Source organism: Pyxicephalus adspersus, chromosome 1, assembly GCF_032062135.1.
Source record: "Pyxicephalus adspersus chromosome 1, UCB_Pads_2.0, whole genome shotgun sequence".
Taxonomy (NCBI): Eukaryota; Metazoa; Chordata; class Amphibia; order Anura; family Pyxicephalidae; genus Pyxicephalus; species Pyxicephalus adspersus.
Genome location: NC_092858.1, coordinates 63048850 through 63066181, shown reverse-complemented (window position 1 = coordinate 63066181; position 17332 = coordinate 63048850).

Below are 17332 nucleotides of genomic sequence, written 5' to 3'. Positions count from 1 at the left end.
TAGACCTAATAGAAGAACCATCAACTAATGAAATATACCTTTTGGTATTGTTTATCTCTGTATTGAGAGTTTAGTTCAACTTTCCTCTCTTAAACATATATCAGTATAGAGTAAAAGATATTTGTGTGTGATCATCACACTTCCTGTTGGAGCATGTTTGTTGTTAAACAAGTTCTGTAAAAGATTTAGTTCCTCTTGGGACTAATTAAGTATGGGAGAGGAGGGCAAAAAAAATATTTAAAGCAGACTTAAACTAAAATTTTTACCTTACAAAAAAGGGTAGACAATCCTTTCATATAAGGTAAAAATTCCCTCCTGGGATACATATGTCATGCATCCAATGAAGCTTCTAGCTGCTCCTGAAATGGATCAGGCATGCGCAGAAGGAGCCTGCACAGTGAGATCTGCTTTCTTTTTTCCCAATCTACGTCATCCGATAATGCGCCTGCATAGTGCGAGATTGGGTGATGTACGAAGAAGGAGGAAGTAGGCCAAAGAACATGGTGGTGGGATGAAGGAGGATACCAGGATGAAGTGGGACCTGGTCCAGAAAACCTCCAGATGAATCAACGGATCTGTGAAGATAAAGGTAAGTGAGTTTTTATTTTGATAAGTTTACTTCCACTTTAACCTTATGATATCCCCAAAAGCTAAGACATTTATACCCCATTAAGATTTGATATCTTTCAGGAAAAAGAATCACTGTTCCCTCAACAAGGTGTGTAGTTTAGCAAGAGTCTCTAGGATCCAAAAAAAGGCCCTGTAGTCTAATCTGGTGGTAAATCCTGGTAAATTGCTGGAAGATAGTATAGGGTAGGTATATAACGATGTGTGTATCTTATAAAGAAAGTTCCAGACCTTATAGACTTTTTTGGTAAGAGGGGAAGTTATGTAGCTTACTGGCCCTTTTGGTATCTACAGGTAAAATGTGGATATCTGTGGCTAAAAGTAAACTCAGTTTGGACCCATCCTTCGGTCTGAAATGAAAGAGCCAACCCAATGCCTCTGTCTACTGCTTCATAGATTTTTTTAAGATTAGGAAGTCCCTCATCTGGCTTTGGCCGAGTTAGCACTTAAAATTAAAAATGTGGCTTTTTATTTTGCCAGATAAAGTTAATAATTAGCTTCTTAAATGTACAAAAGCAGGAACTGAGACTTGAAACCTTTGCATATTGTATAATATTCTGGGGAGTATGTTCATCCCAATGATACTATAACTTCACCAGGTCAAATGTTCTATTTCTTGAGGTTGTGAGCAAAACTACTTAAAGTATAGATAATTTATTTAACTTGAAAAAGTATCTTTTTTTTACTAAGCATCTTGAACAAACAAGTGCAATCTATTCCCACCCACAGGGAAGGAATTGTATGTATTGTCCCTTGTGAATGCACAAAGTAAAAATCACATAGTAAAAATAAAGCTACTACATTATATCAGTAGCCACAAAGAGAAATAAATAAATAAGGGCAGGACTGATATCACCACTATGACACTAGTTGACAGGATGTGTCATTTAGGTTATCAGGTAAGACAGAATCAAGATGTCCACTGGTATCTGATAATCTGACACATGGGAAGATAAAAGCAACAGCAGGATGTCATCACACATATACAACAAATGGTCACTGTCATTGCTGGCAGATGGACAGATGAGTGATGCCTTCTAGGGTATTTAGTGGATTCTACCTGCTAGTTAAGTCTATTTTATATGGATTAATTTCTTCTTATATTACGATCCATGGCTGATATTATATTGTGAAAGGCCAAAAGAAACGATTTCCCTTGTACTAAAGGATTTTACTGTTACCCTTATAGGGACTCTTTATTTCTGAAATATTTTTTATACGCTTTATTTTATGAATATTTTGTTCATGCGTATTGCAGTTATAATTGTCAGTTCTGTGATTCCTTGTTTAGTTAAAGCATAGTATTTCCTCCTTGAACATACTGTATATTTGGTTACCATTACCATTATTGCATTGCCATTTTTTTCACATTTTGGTATTACCATATTATGGTATTATATATACAGTAAGCACATCTTCAGGAAATAAATACCACCCACCTCTTCCTACCCATTAACAGTTTAATAAATTCAAAAATTTTTTTTAGCTTAGCTTCATCTGCCGTCACATGACCCTCCCTTGAGCTTTTTCCAAAAATAAATACCAGCAATCCACAGCTGCAATCAAGGCCCACAAACTCTCCTTTTTCCAACCTTGGTACAGTTTTGTTATGATTCCACCACTAGCATTTATGAACTTGTGAACGATGTTCCTTTTGAAAAACAAAAAACACTTGCCTGATTGGGGCTGCTTGGACTGACTGAACCACTGCATGCATCTGCGATGTCATCCCAGCCCAAACCAACCAATCAAGATAGCTAGTCAAGATGATTGGAGCCAGGAATAAAAGAAAGATAAATATGGCAGCATCAGTGATGGAACAGGGACAGGTGTGTGTATTTAAAAAAGTGCAATTAAGCAATATCCCTTCTGCAAAAAAGAACCCACTAACTCGCTTTTGTTTTGAAAAATGGTTAAGTTCTGCTTTAGACCATCCATGGGAAAGATCCTTCCAAACTGCAGTCCAAAAGAAGGATCAATCTATTTCAGATCACAAGAAATCTGACTGTGGGGGGGGGGGGGATAAAGTGAATGGAAAGTTCTTTCAAATATTTTTAGACTAGTGGACTCCTAAAAGCTTCATATGGTAAAATGTCTTTCTCCTTGCCAACTACACAAACATTAGGAGAAGTAAAGCAGAACCCAATGGGGCTTATTTACCAAGGTGACCAGCTCATGCAAAAAATTCACATACTTTCATCAAAACAAATTGTAAAAAAAAAGATATGAAAAGTAAACCTTGTGTATGGCTATCTAATAGTTTCCACTGGTAACCTGTTCACAGACAACAGAAAATGAAATTTTATGTTTCCTGGCACTAGCCACAGTAGGTATACAGGTGGTCCCCGACTTAAGGACATCCGACATGCGGACACGTCCTAGGTACGAATGGTGCTTCCCTGTTCACTTAAGTGCAGGACCGCAGCTGCAGGAGGGCGATTTGCATGACTTGCAGAAGAAATCTTTTGCTAAACACAGCTGAGGTTGTGGGTGATCCTAAGGTTTTGTACACACGTGCAATGGTTGTCGTCCCATAATCGGCTCAGGGTCGATCAGATGAGATCGATATCAGATGAGTATCTGGCGTGTGTAGAGTGCTCATCATCCAATGATCTTAATGGAAGTGAAGGGGAGGGACCGCAGCGGGGTGCCGCTCTGTGGTTCTCCCTCTCCCCTCTCCAAGGAACAGAACAGTGCTGTATGTACAACACTCGTTCATACGTCGTGCAGTTGTTTGTTGTTGGAAAGGATAATGAAAGATCCTTTCCAATGACAAATATTGCACGTGTGTATGTATCCTAAGAGTGGAACTGATATGTAACATCTTGTACCTCTTTAATGACCAAGACAAACTCTGCAGTTGTTTTTTTTTTGCATATCAAAGCTCAGCTTGCTTCAGAAGTTAATGAATGTCTAGTCTCCATTAAATTTTTTATTTTTTTGTTTGCAATTAACTCAGAGTGAGGATTTTATACAGTAACTGAAAACTCAATGCCTAATAATATGTTGAGGCAAACATCTGTCCTAATTGCATTTATTAAAATAATGTACATGTTCCGAATTAAATACAAATTCAACTTAGGAACAAACCCACAGTCCCTATCTTGTATATAACCCGGGGACTACCTGTACCTGTTCATGCACACCCCTATATCCGCAGCATGTAAATTGTCTTTTTTTACTTTACATCTGCCTTTACAATGACCAATAAGAATATTGTAATTTTGAATTTCATATGGTTTTGTTTTTTTTATGAGCCAATCATAAAAATTTACTAATAGTTTTTTAAAAAATTACTGTTTTATTTGAGGTACAGCACCTCCTAATGATTATATGTTGAGATGATGGAGCTTACATAGTAAAGCAAACCAAACGTACAAATAAATATATTGTGTATATGAATTAACCTGTGTTTGTGCATCACGCATATGTGAGAAATATTGTAAGGAAATAATTTGCATATCTTTGTGCAGTTTATGTGCCACTATATGTATGAACATTTCAATAAGTAAAGCCCCGTATATTAGAACCCGCAAGGGCAGATTTATCAGTTCCTCATGTTTAGAACTAAAATCGGTTGTAGTACTCTTGCTGTAATAATTACCATTTCATTCTGACTTTTATTTCCCCCCCAAGAATCTCTATTCAATTTTGACAGGAGAATAAGCCACAGCTTGGGATCTAAGTTTCATACTTGAAAAGGGTTTAATCCTTTCATTCCAAATCATTAGAGGTTGTTACCATGTGGATATGAATGGCAAATGAGGCCAATGAAAATATTTTTGGAGTTCCCCATTTGTCAGATACTCAGTAGTTTTCTATTTCAAATATTACTGCCATCATTTGAGTGGTGTTACATTGATGTTTCTTGACAGAACAAGAACAGGAGAAATATCTAACAATGTGATCTGTTCTCTTCATTAAACATAAAGAGCTTTCATTGCTATACCAGCAAAGTATCAAAATACAATTATTAATTACTAAAATGTCATCATTTTATCATAGTATCAACATTGCAACTGTAAAAAGCCAAATAAATAATAAATGATGTGGTTACAGAATGAGAGTTATAATTAGAATAAAAACAACAGAATATACACCAAAGGATATAAAGTACCTTAAACAATTTGACAGCCAGGACCATTTGGAGGGTTGTCCAACTTTTTTTTTCAGGGGTTAGACTGCATATTTTCCAACATCCAAAAAGCCAAAATGGTGACAATAAAGTCTGTGGTCCATGGTGTCTTAGTAAAAAATGGGGATTGATTGAGTGATTTAGAAGAGTAGAAAAGAATGTTTAACCAAATCAAGCACTCATACGGCAGCGCTCCTTTACTGCAGCCTCTATTCATTTCTTAAGGGGCTGCTGCAGGGAGATGCTACTGTGATGTCTCCTCTTCCTTTTTGGCAGAAGGAAGCAGTGAACCCACAGCAACTTCACTGCCAGTGTGAGGCAGTTAGAAATTGTGTTGCTGCAGAATTGCATTTTTTTTTTATTTTGGAATCCAGGCCTGAAGTGTTCTGGAAGGAATGGGTGGGCCAGGAACTCAGTTCCTTTTCCAGGCTAAAAATGAAAGATGGCTCTGGTGCACCTTGTCTTTATTAAAATAGTACCTGCTTTTGTTTCTGGGGTAAGTTGTAGCCTGAGGTCAGGTGATGGGGCAGTGTGCAGCCTGTGTGCAGGAAGAGACTAGGAGGCCTCCCAAAGTCTGTGGGACCAATACTCCTGATGGGTGTCACATTCTGAGCCTGAGGGCAAAGCTGATGGATGTAGTCCATGTTGTTGGACTACATTGAAGCTACAAAACTTGTTAGCTGTGAGTACCAGGATTAATCCTGGAGTAGCTTGGGTGGCAGGACTTTTTGTTGTTCTGCTGGATTACAATGTTTTTTGTGTTTTGTTCATCTTGAAGTGACACGGTGGCTTGATTTAATAAAGCTCTCCAAGGCTGGAGAGCATAGACTTTCATCAGTGAAGCTGGGTGGTACAGCAAACCTTGAATGGATCTGGTCAAGGATTAAAAAACATTTGTTAACAAATAGCAAATGACTTTTAAGAAATCCATTCCAGGTTTGCTGGATCACCCAGCTTCACTGATATAAGTGTATCCTCTCCAGCCTTAGACATTATTAACAAATCAGGGCCAGTGTTTTGAGTTGAGCCTACTCCACAATAAATGGACTTTGCAACCCTCCTACAGTGTTCTGCGATGAGCTGATCCCCCTTCAAATCACAGGTGTTACCTAATAATGGCAAGCAATACAGCACCTTAATACAGATTTTTTTGTGCAGAAAAATGCCAAATGCCTATAACATGATAACTAAAACAACATGTTAAGGGGTAATATGCAGTAATAGTATTATTGGAGTAATAGAATGCATAAAATACATATAAAGTCTATAACGTTTGTTCTCTTTCATTGCTTTAACATGTACTGGCATCTACAAAATATTTGATAAGATGCAGCTGTCTAAAAGTTTCATGGTGGGAATATTGTTTAATGCAATCAAGTTAGATCTCATAGATTCTTGTATTGTCTTTACATCTTGAAGTCCTGGATGTCAAGTGATAAAGGAATAGAAGAGAATGTTTAAATAAACATTTTCCGTCAAATGCTGGAAGTCTGGGCAGGTAGAATAATTAGTGCATGAGTCAGTGTCACATTTCTAAGACTAGTGCAAATAAAGTGTTGGGTGTCATGCTTTTATCTCAAATAGATGAATAACCAGAAAACAGGTTGTAACAATCCAGCAGCACAAAAAATGAGTGATGAAGGAAAAAATTTATTAACCACCATATGAAAAATTCCACAGACATGTAACAAGAGATAAGATATGATGAGAGTAAAGCTGTTTCCATGAAAACAGCTAAATATACCATTAAAATGAATATGTGTGAGCCAAAGGATTTTGTTTTTCTGTGAACCCAGTGCTAAGATGTACACAGCTCTGCCAGATTGTGATCTGACTTATTACTACTGTAGCTAAAGCAGAATTACAGTCTGGCATAACATACAAAGTCTCCCAGTTCCTTTTTGCCCACATAGTTATCCTACCTGCCTTTGTCCAAAAGTATTGTCATCTTCGGAGAACAAAAACACAGAATTATATAGAGCCAACATATTACGCAGTACTGTACAATAATTAGGAGTTGCAAATGACAGACTAATACAGACACTGACACGGGAGGAGAGAACCCTGCCCGAAGAGCTTACATTTTTTTTTTACTACAGTCTCTGGGTCCCAGAAGTCTTATAATACACCATGTATCAGAGTGTTTAAAGTTATTGCATGGAGTTTGCACATTCTCCCCGTGTCAGCGTGGGTTTCCTCCGGGTACTCCCGTTTCCTCCCACATCCCAAAAACATGCAGTAAGGTTAATTGGCTTACCCTCAAAATTGACCTTAGACTACATGAATCACATATGACTATGGTAGGGATATTAGATTGTAAGTTCCTTTGAGTGACAGTTAGTGACACGACTATCAACTTACATGACTATCAATTACAGCGCTCCGTAATATGATGGCGCTATATAAATACTGTGTAATAATAATAATAAATAATAATTGTATCAAGCCTACTTAATATTAATGTGAAAACATGGCAAAATAGGATGTGCAAGCTTAACTTTCTGTTTAGTAAATCATAGCCTAATTATACATCCTTTTAATCTATTGTGGTAGTATTTAAAATATACATGGATGTTTGTATCACTTGTGGCACATCTGAGTTTAGGCAATAGGCACACAACACAACTGTTATTTTCTATGAAAAAACTATTTATGGCTTACTTAAGCTGGGTACACACGTCCAATGGTTCTCGTCCGATAATCTGCTCAGGGCCGATATCAGATGAGAATCTGATGTGTGTACAGCGCCCATCATTTATTGTCTGAATGACTGTCCTGGCGGATTCATGGACGATGGATGATGAACAATCGTAATGTAAGCGAAGGGGGAGAGCGTGCAGCAAGGTGCTGCTCCATCGTTCTCCCCCTCCCCTCTCCATAGAGCAGAACGGTGCTGTATGTACAGTACTCGTTCATGCATCGTGCAGTGCTAGTCGTTGGAAAGGATTGTAAAAAATCCTTTCCAATGACAATAATTGCACGTGTGTATGTAGCTTTAGGGCAAAGGGGAAACAGGTTCGAAAGAGAAAAAAGAGGCGCTTGTTTTAAGTTGTGTATTGTTTCAAAAAGTAGTTTAACAGTCTGGTGCCATACATCAGTACAATAGTGTGTTACATCACAAAGACCATTCCCCATTACTTAGGGCAAACCAACAGCATCACTTTACCTTAACTGTCCACAGCAGCACATATATATTTTACTCTCACCCCACTGCTACTCCAATGAACAGACAGTAGCAAAGAAAAGTATTGTGTAAATATTAGTTCTTGAAGTGTGGCTATTGTCTCAACATATAGCAGTGCTATGGGCTTAGGGCCTGGTGCTGTCATGTGGAGTGAGTTAGATGCTTCTTTTTGGCTGACAGCAGTACATGGGGTGGAGAGGGGATATGGGTGATTGTGGAAAAAGGTAAACAAATGTTGAAAATGAATGGGGGTATAAAGAAAACTTGTTATATTGCCTTGAATAAGGAAAGCATGAACTTTTGCGTGAACATGTGATCCGGCTATGGACATTTAAATTATTACATATTTAACTTAACTAACAGTATATTACCTGTGTAGTTGAAGGTATAGTGGAGTAATTCATCCTCAAATATAACACCAGAAGCATCATATTTTTGAAACTCAGATAACCCTGGTCCCCTTCCTATACTGTTGTATTTGCATTACAAATTAAATGCTGAAACAATGCCAGATCACTGCTAAATCAAAATAAAGCTTAAGAAAATTTGCTAATCACATGAAAAGAAATGAATTGCTATTTTAAATATGGATAATTACCTTCAGGCCAGTTTATGAGCAGTCGTTCTAAATGGGCCAGGGCAATGGTACACAACCAAAGAAATATCTAAGCAACACATACTACATGTATATGTGGGGGTAATGATAATTTGCAAGCAGCTGTAAAATAAATGCACACATGTGTACAATTAAATACGTATATTTAGCTCACTATTCTTACCTGCCTTACTCATTTTAAATTAGAAGTAATTGCTACCAGGATTACCATGAAGTGTGAAACAATCCCATGGACAAGGATACCAATGAACACCTAGGTTAAGGATATCAAAAAGATAATATGATAAGATGAATTTTATTTTAAATTCAGAATGTTTGGGATATTTTTTCTATAACAAAAATGTACTTTTTAACCATACCATGACTTTAATCACACCTCTTTGTGGCAACAGAAATATTTATTAATTCCTCAGTGCCTGGAGAATGATAAGGTTGTGCATAAAAAATGAAATTACTAAACTGCAGTTCTTGCCAAATTTCAAATTAGAAACATGGAAAAACTATGTGTTTAATCTGCAAAGCAACTGTCGGCAAAAGATAGCGATAACTTTTTCTCATTCCAACTGCACCAGTTTTAAACTCCATAGTTCTATAACCAAGAAATATCTAGGGACTCTGTATATCTTACAAGGTATGGCTCTGGTCAGAAAACTAAACAAGCACAGGAAATATCTAAGCTAATATTCACTTAAAAGAACCTAGTTCTAGAATTGCTGCCACAAAGGAATATAGTTTCTTAATGGTAATCTTCCGACTGCTTGTCTCCATGCACATATGCTACTAGTTTCTTACTAATTCAGTAGGATTACTTACTGTGGAGTATAAAGTCTGTTTCAAATTATCCTACAACCTGAGCAGCTCAAGATTCACATGAATTTCATGAGTATGGTGCAGCATTTTTATTCAGTGAAAGGGATGAAAATGACAACTCGTGGCCTGAGTGGGAACGCTTGAACATAAGTCATTATGGTTCTCGGAAATGAGATGTGAAATGCTGTAATGCCATAGAACTGAAACAAATGAAATTTATTGATTTGATATCTCAAAGACTTATTACACTTTGCGAATACTAAAGCAGCCAATTAAAACGTACAGTTTTTTATGCATTCCTTGAAGAGTGTAAATATATAATTTCACAGTATTCTAGCACATTATGCCTCTATCCTTTTATGATGTAGTCAAATCTAATTTATATTTGAGCCGAACATATCTGGTTTTCAAACACAGTGCAAAAACAATCAAGGGAATAGGAAAAATATGTAGAGAGAACATCTGTGTCTGAGTATGTACTCTCATATCATTACATAGTGACAGTTCTAAAGTGACAGAGTGAATATTATACACCCTGTGGTGGGTGTGATATGTGGAGAGCAAATGAAAGTCACATTCAATACTGGAATCAAGAGCTATTACCCACTTTTGCCCTGTATGATGTTTTTCATTATGAATTATGAGACAATCTCCACCTGTGAATAGTCTCTTTCGATTATGACTATATTTTCTAATATTTTCTTTTTTTTTGGAAAACAGAACTATTACATTTTGCAGATTTTTTAAAATCATTGTTGAATTTGATATTTTTTTTACTTTTTAATTTTGATAGTGATGTTAATTAGAATTGATTTTTGAAAGTAGCTTGGTATAAAAATCTGGCAGTTTTGTCATGCCAGAAAATAGGACTGTGTGGATGTGTGGATTGGGGCCTGCACTGTCCGGTTATTTGCTTTCGTCCTGGGGTGGAAGAAGCCCTGTGCGCTTCTCCAGATTTCACCTGATTTCATAGTGCACAGGCACAAGATAACGTAGCCTGCTGTAAATGGGGAGTGCCAATCTTACTGTGCATGCGTGAGATTGCCATTTGTTTTACCCATTGAAGAAAAAGCTCCTTCTGCCCATGCCCGCTCTCAGGAGCCTCCTGGGATGCATGACGTGGAATGAAAAGTCTTTTAACCATGACTAGGGTAAAGCAGACTGAGTCCCCCTAGTTATACCTTTTAACAACTGTCATCTTTAACACCTTAACAAAACTCGCAACACCTTTTTTGGGATAAACTGGCAATACCTGCCCATTTTATTGCTATAACCTTAAACTTTAACTTTAACATGCAACCACAAACGGCAAAAAAAAAAATTTCAAATACAAATTATATTTTTTACATATTTAAAGGTCCATGAAAGTACCCCTCTACTACCTCTTACCAAGATACTACTGCTCACCAAAAACAGGCCCCAGCCGCTACCACACCGGCTCTGGAACAGTTAGCGGGCATCCTCCACTCCTCCTTGTCCCCAAGACAACCCAGTGTCGTGTGCGCCCCACTTCCATGGAACTCCATACTGTGATGGGTTCCCATCCCCCTGCTTGTATGAATGTTTAACTCTCATGGACCTACCAAAAACCGTCACCCGCTGCCATGACTATAACACCTCCCCTCCCACTTTCCTTTCCTTACTAATCACTGGAAGGGAGGATGGGAAAAATTTTTCTCGACTGTTATTTCCTGTGACTGACCTCTCCCCTTAGGCTAGCCCACTTTTATAACTGCCCTTTGACCCAGCCCTAAGACCACTATCACACCATCACCCTTCGCCCAATCCTTTTTGTCATAAGCAAATTATCCTTTCTATTCCTCGCTTTCCCAACTCAGCCAGTCAAGTGGCCCTCCGCCTATCTCTTTTCTTTTTGGCTATGGGCCCCCTTATTTTTCAGTCAATGTTGTGTGTTTTGTAAGATGTAAGTTGTACTTTTACCACTCTGTCCAGAAATGAGAAAATAATAGTTTTGACTTCAGTTTGGCTCCCATTACCCAAAGTATATGCTACATGACATGAAAAAGAAACAGTTTCCCTGGTTTTAAATACAGCTAAAACAAACAGTGTTTTAGGTAGAACTATTAACCATGGTAATTCTGCCCAGATCTAGATTTTTGCTGACTCAGACATGAAACTCCAGCTTTTTAAAATATATTATGTAGTAAGATATGAACAATTATTTTAAAATCCACCGAATTGAAGCAATCTTTGCAAAAATAAGTCTCTTCATCTTTTCGGTATTTTAGTATATATTTATATATTTCTTCAGAAAATTATGAAGAAAAGGAAAAATTGAGGAGTGTAGTCTCATGAAGTCATATGAGGTTGAAACCTGCAGTGATGTTTCTCTATTTTACGAATTGTTTTCTAAAAATAAAAACTGGACGTGCTTCTGGTTATTCATGAGCAGAATGAATAGACTAAAAAAGTGCTATACATTTCACATGTTTTCTGACTCATGCACATTTTTGCTGAGAATACGAAGTTTTTGTACATTGTTACAAAAACAATTAAAGTGAAGAACATGTTTTATTTGTGGCAGTTTCACACTTTACTATTTATATTGCTGATGCTTAATACAATTCCAACAAATGACATTGTAATTTTTAAAGTACATAGTACACACTAAAGTCACAGATGAAGAAATAACACAACTGAGTTGTCTGAATATTTGTCAAAAAAAGTTTATGTCTGTAAAAATGTATTGAAATAAACTTGTTCAGACAGTTACCTGTGGATTAACCTTTAATTATTGGCAGCGGCAAGCTGAGCTTATTTGACACTCAGAACAGATTGTTTTGTTTATCATAAAATGAATAATAATAAAGACAGAAATAAAATAAATACAGTAAAGATATCTTATCATTCGTTTGTAATCTGGCACTATAAAAAGTGGCGACTGAAACGTGTGAACAAAAATGGACATTTTGACTGTATGTTGGCTACAGATCGGCTATCAAATGTGCCATTGTGACAATATGTAGGCAACAAAGGGCATATGTTTTACTAGTGTGCAATTGTTCCAATACACAAACAACAAACCGGTAACTGTGATAGTACATGGAAAACAAATATTCTATTTTGGCAATATGTGGAAAAGACAATAGTTAGAACACAGGGGTAACTAATGGGCAGTTGTGGCAATATATGGGTAAAATAGGCAGTCATGTCAAAATATCGGAAACGCACAAGCACTTGTTGTGACACTTGGACAATAATGGAGAATCATGATAATATGTATGCAGTACTTGCACAATGATGACAAAGAGGCAATCACTGCAGTACACAGGTAACAAATTAGCAACCAGGACTATGCACAGGTAATAACAATAACAATACTTGTCACCTAATTATTGGGAATGATGTTCTTTACACTGGTGGTCAGTGTGTCAATCACTTTGTCCATAAAAAGGGCAAATGTTACATTTAAGGTAAGAATCAGTGTTGCTAGTTTAGTGGAAACTCTTTCTGCTTGTGGTTAACAGTGTCATTGACACCAATAAAAACTTTATGAGCCTATTCATTTAACCTCTAACTACCAATGCAGGAAATGAGTCTTTAGTTTGGTTGTCTGGAAAGAATGCCACATATAAGGAGTAGCCTTCTGCCCACCTAGTTAGATGATTATCCATATATTTTTTGCATTGGTAGTCAATGGAAAATGCAGACAGGGATGAAGCAACATCAGCAGCTACTTTGACACTAAAATGACATCTTGTCAAGTTTAAGATGAAGTGCCACAGATATGTCTACTAGACTTGATGGAGACAAAGCAGGGATTACAAGCACTCAAATGGAGACAGGAAGCTGGCAAGACTACCTTTATGACACCATTTTCTTGGTTTATGATCATAAAAAAATGACATCTTTAAAAAATATGGGTTAGTTTTTCCTTTAAAATTATCTAATTGGATTCAAAGTAAAAGACATCCAAAATTAAGGTTTGTATAGACTAGAGAGGAAAAATAGATTGATAATGTAACAAGAATGGCAAAAAGTTTTGATTAGTAGAGTGTGAGAAATCCAGAACCTCTGCTATTTTTTTTTAACCTTACCTTTTTCTAATGAAGTGTATACAATGTAATCATTGAAAAAGGATTTTGGGTATCATCGGAAAATCCTGTTTCTAGGCATCCAAGGTTTATGTGCAATTACTAAATTTTTACCACAAAGTTCTGTATGCATGTAGATTAATAAACCTGAACTCCAGCCTCACCTTCCGTTTTGCATAGCATTTCTAAAAATGCACAAATATAAGGGCAAACATGTGTATTAGGCTAAATGGCAAACTTGATTTTTAGTTAACTTTTCCAGTACTACTGTCCCCAAAAAACTCCTAATATTCGATGCTTGTGGGAGTGCCGGATGCCTGCACTCCCTATTGAGCCATAATTCGTTTGACCAACCCCTGCTTTAATTTTATTCTGATTATTCCCTGCTTCTGGTGGAGCCATAAACATTTACATTTGCTTCTTGCTCAATAAAAAACAGAATATTGTAGTGCTTTACTATTGTAAGCGTAAACTTGAAGATTTCTTTTTATACTTATAGTTAAGTAAGCCCTTTTCTGGTTTTGCCTGCAGTAAAACATTAATATCTGTTTTAAATGTACATAGGTTGATACCTTAATACAATAAATAGGATGAAGTTCTTTAAAACAACATGTAAAGCAGCCTTGTAAATCAAGTTAGTCATATTAAAGCATCTGCATATTATTGTAGCTTGTTGTATCACTTTAAAAGGACAAAGGTCGTGGAGGATTTATACTTGTGGAAACATGACGATCAGTAATATAAATGCTAGTGAAAGTGCGTCTGATAGTTAATACTTAGTATGCTCCGGTCCGGGACAATGTCTGACATATTTAATGAGGGTGCTTACCTGATGCATTACGTTTAACCTAAAACAGACAAGTTTGTGCTCCACATTTCTTGTCTAGCATTAGTGGAGATCATTCGCTATTTTTATCTATTAAATATAATCCTCATTGACAAAATAATGTCAGAGATTAAATTCTCATCTTCCGACAAAGCAGACAAGGTAATTCCAAAGAAATTTAGTAGGAAGCCTAAGACTAAAGTTGTATGTATGCCTGCTGGAAATTGAAATGCTGAACAGTAATATGCTGGAGATTTTTATTATGTCTGAAAATAGAGTTCAGAACAGGACAAGTGGGTGAGGTGTGAGAAATGTGTGCGGTGCATATTGGAATTCAGACTACTGAAATTGGAGGCACACACCCTAGTTAATACACCCATGATACTCATGAAACAGTCTTTATCAGTCAGTTACCTTGAATCAGCTGTTTATACAGTATGCTGTATGTGTTTCCTGTACGACCTGTACACAAACGAACTACCAGTGCGCTTTTATTGTTCAGGCTACTCCTGCTGTCGTCACAAGTGGGAACTGACACCTGCCATAACAGACAGAATGATACTGCAAATGAAAGTCACATTCCTTACTAACCTGCTCTACAGGTGACAGAAACTGATTACTAAGCAATCTTTGTAGGCTGTGCTATGCTTTTGGATCCAGGAGTTCATTATCTAGTTTCACTTGATTAGGATTAATATAATCATTTACAAATCAAGAACACCTATGTATTTTGTGGAGTCAGCAAGAAAATACATTACATTTAGGGTTTATTTACATATGTAGTTGTAAGGTACAGATTTACAGATTTTAGATTTTACAAAATTCTTGGTTGTTATGTCCATTAATGGTCAAATTTTAATGATTTGATCATCCTTTAGCTCCCTAAAATACTTCTGTGGCTGACCAACTTCTTAAACCTCAAATTAAAGTGTTAATAAACTGTCATGTAAAAAAAAAACGTATAGTGCTGCATACAGACTTGTAAATCCTGTAATTGCTTGGCATTTCATTGTAGAAAATGTTTTTCCCTCTATTTTTTTGGGTGGCTATGATGCAGGGTCCTTTAGAGTTCCAGCATACCAACCCCTGCAAGTCTATAGCAGAAAGATGGACACAGGAGATGGATGACAGCCATGTGCTGCCTTAGCTGGTGCTAGGGGTAATGGGACTCATTATGAGTCCCATTAGGGGGGGCATGTGACAGTGCTCAGTGCTTATTTCCTAATTGTAAATTTGAGCAGTGCTGATTCAGGGCAAGTGGTTACAAGCAGGTGTGAACATAGGGAGGTGCAAAGTGTGGTGCTGCATGAGGGCCCCAAAACTTTCTCAGTTAACAGGGTTCCCAAGTCAGTTTGGCTGGGGTGCCCCCAGTCAGTTCCACACAGGAACCACTGTTAGCTACATCCGCCATTGGTCACAAGTACCGGCAATAATCACTTAAGAATTTGTCAGTTGTGGTTTTTAAATATTTAGTTTAGCATTTAAAACTACTCAAATAAAAATGTGTTGCATACAGGTATTGGCATATTTCATTTCCAGTACAAGGAGTGTTATTTTATTAGACGTTTTCAGTTCCATGCTGTGTAGTTTTATCTGTCAGAACCCTATATCAGTACTATGTCCTGTAGTGGTAAAGGGGCTGGTGGATAGGACCACAGTGTATGATGCAAGCATGATGCCGAAGACTGTAAAGCAAGCTTAGCTGCAAGACGGGCCAGGATCATAGGTGGTGGGACAAACAAGTATTATTTCTCCTTGCAGATTCCCATTTGCACTCCAAGGGCTAACTGCTCACTTTGCCTAGAAGGTCAGAAATAAGGTGAAATACTTTTACTGCGTCGTATGACCCTGAAGCTCACAGCTCTCTGATATCTCTACAATGCAAAAAAACCCACAGTACATGAGGTTGCCTAGGATCCCTCAACAGCCTAGGATGTCAGACATTGTGAAAACATGTACTAGAATACAGTTGGCAATTGAAAATCCTGCCATCGATAATCCGGTTCCTTCAGTTTTCTGAAATAAATTTCAGATCGCATTTTCAATACAGGGACTGTAGTACACTGTTTGGCCACTAATGTTTTGATGGTGCTGTTCTGCAGAAACAGCTGTTAGGTCTTGCTTGCTACACTAATTACACTTTGAACCGTCTCTGCTGCCTGCTCCCTGGATGTCAGATGTCCGCAGGTGCTGTGAGAAGAAGGCTGGCCTGTGTTTGGAGGTATAACTTTCAAAAATTTGGAATTTTCTAAAATCCAGCACTCCTCAGATCCGGAGGTTGCCGGATTTTCGTTTGTCAACTTTACCAGTTTTTCCAAGTCCAAACTAAATTTGTAAAACTATATATATTTTTTAGGTTTTAGAAGGGGATTATCATAAGAAAATGTCATTACAGTTCTGAAAAACCGAGACTACCTACAAATAATGTTTGTTAATAATGGAATGTTGAGTGTGGATTAGTAGTTGATAATTTAAAAACAAAGTAAATATAAGCCTAACATTTCGGAGTACATAATATGCATGTTTAAAAAAAATATATGTATATATATTTTATATATATATATATATATATACATATACATATATATATATATATATATATATATATATATATATATATTTATATATACAAATATTTCCTCTAACGTTTTTTATTTTGTCTCACATAAAATTTTCAGCTGCCAAGAGCTTTGATTTTCTGAATCCATTATATTTTTTTATCTATTCATTTTTTTCTATTATTAGGGATAGACAAAAACCCTCCAATTAGTAATCGCAGAAAATTGAGGAATTAGGGCTAAAACCTGGCCTGTCGGTTCCAGTTTGTTTATACTGTACAGTACGTTTTTGTTTTGTTGAGATAAAATGAAAATACTAATTAGGTGAGGAAAATGTTTTAATTCCAGCATTTAGTGCATTAACATTTCTGGTAAAAGACCTACAAATATTAAAACTATCATTTCTGGCCCTTTGCTATGTATTGTCAAATGAATTTCTACTGCTTTTACTTTGCATGTATTGAGTTAAATAGAACTGTACAAATATAAATCTATGCAGATTTCTTCTTGGATGTATTATG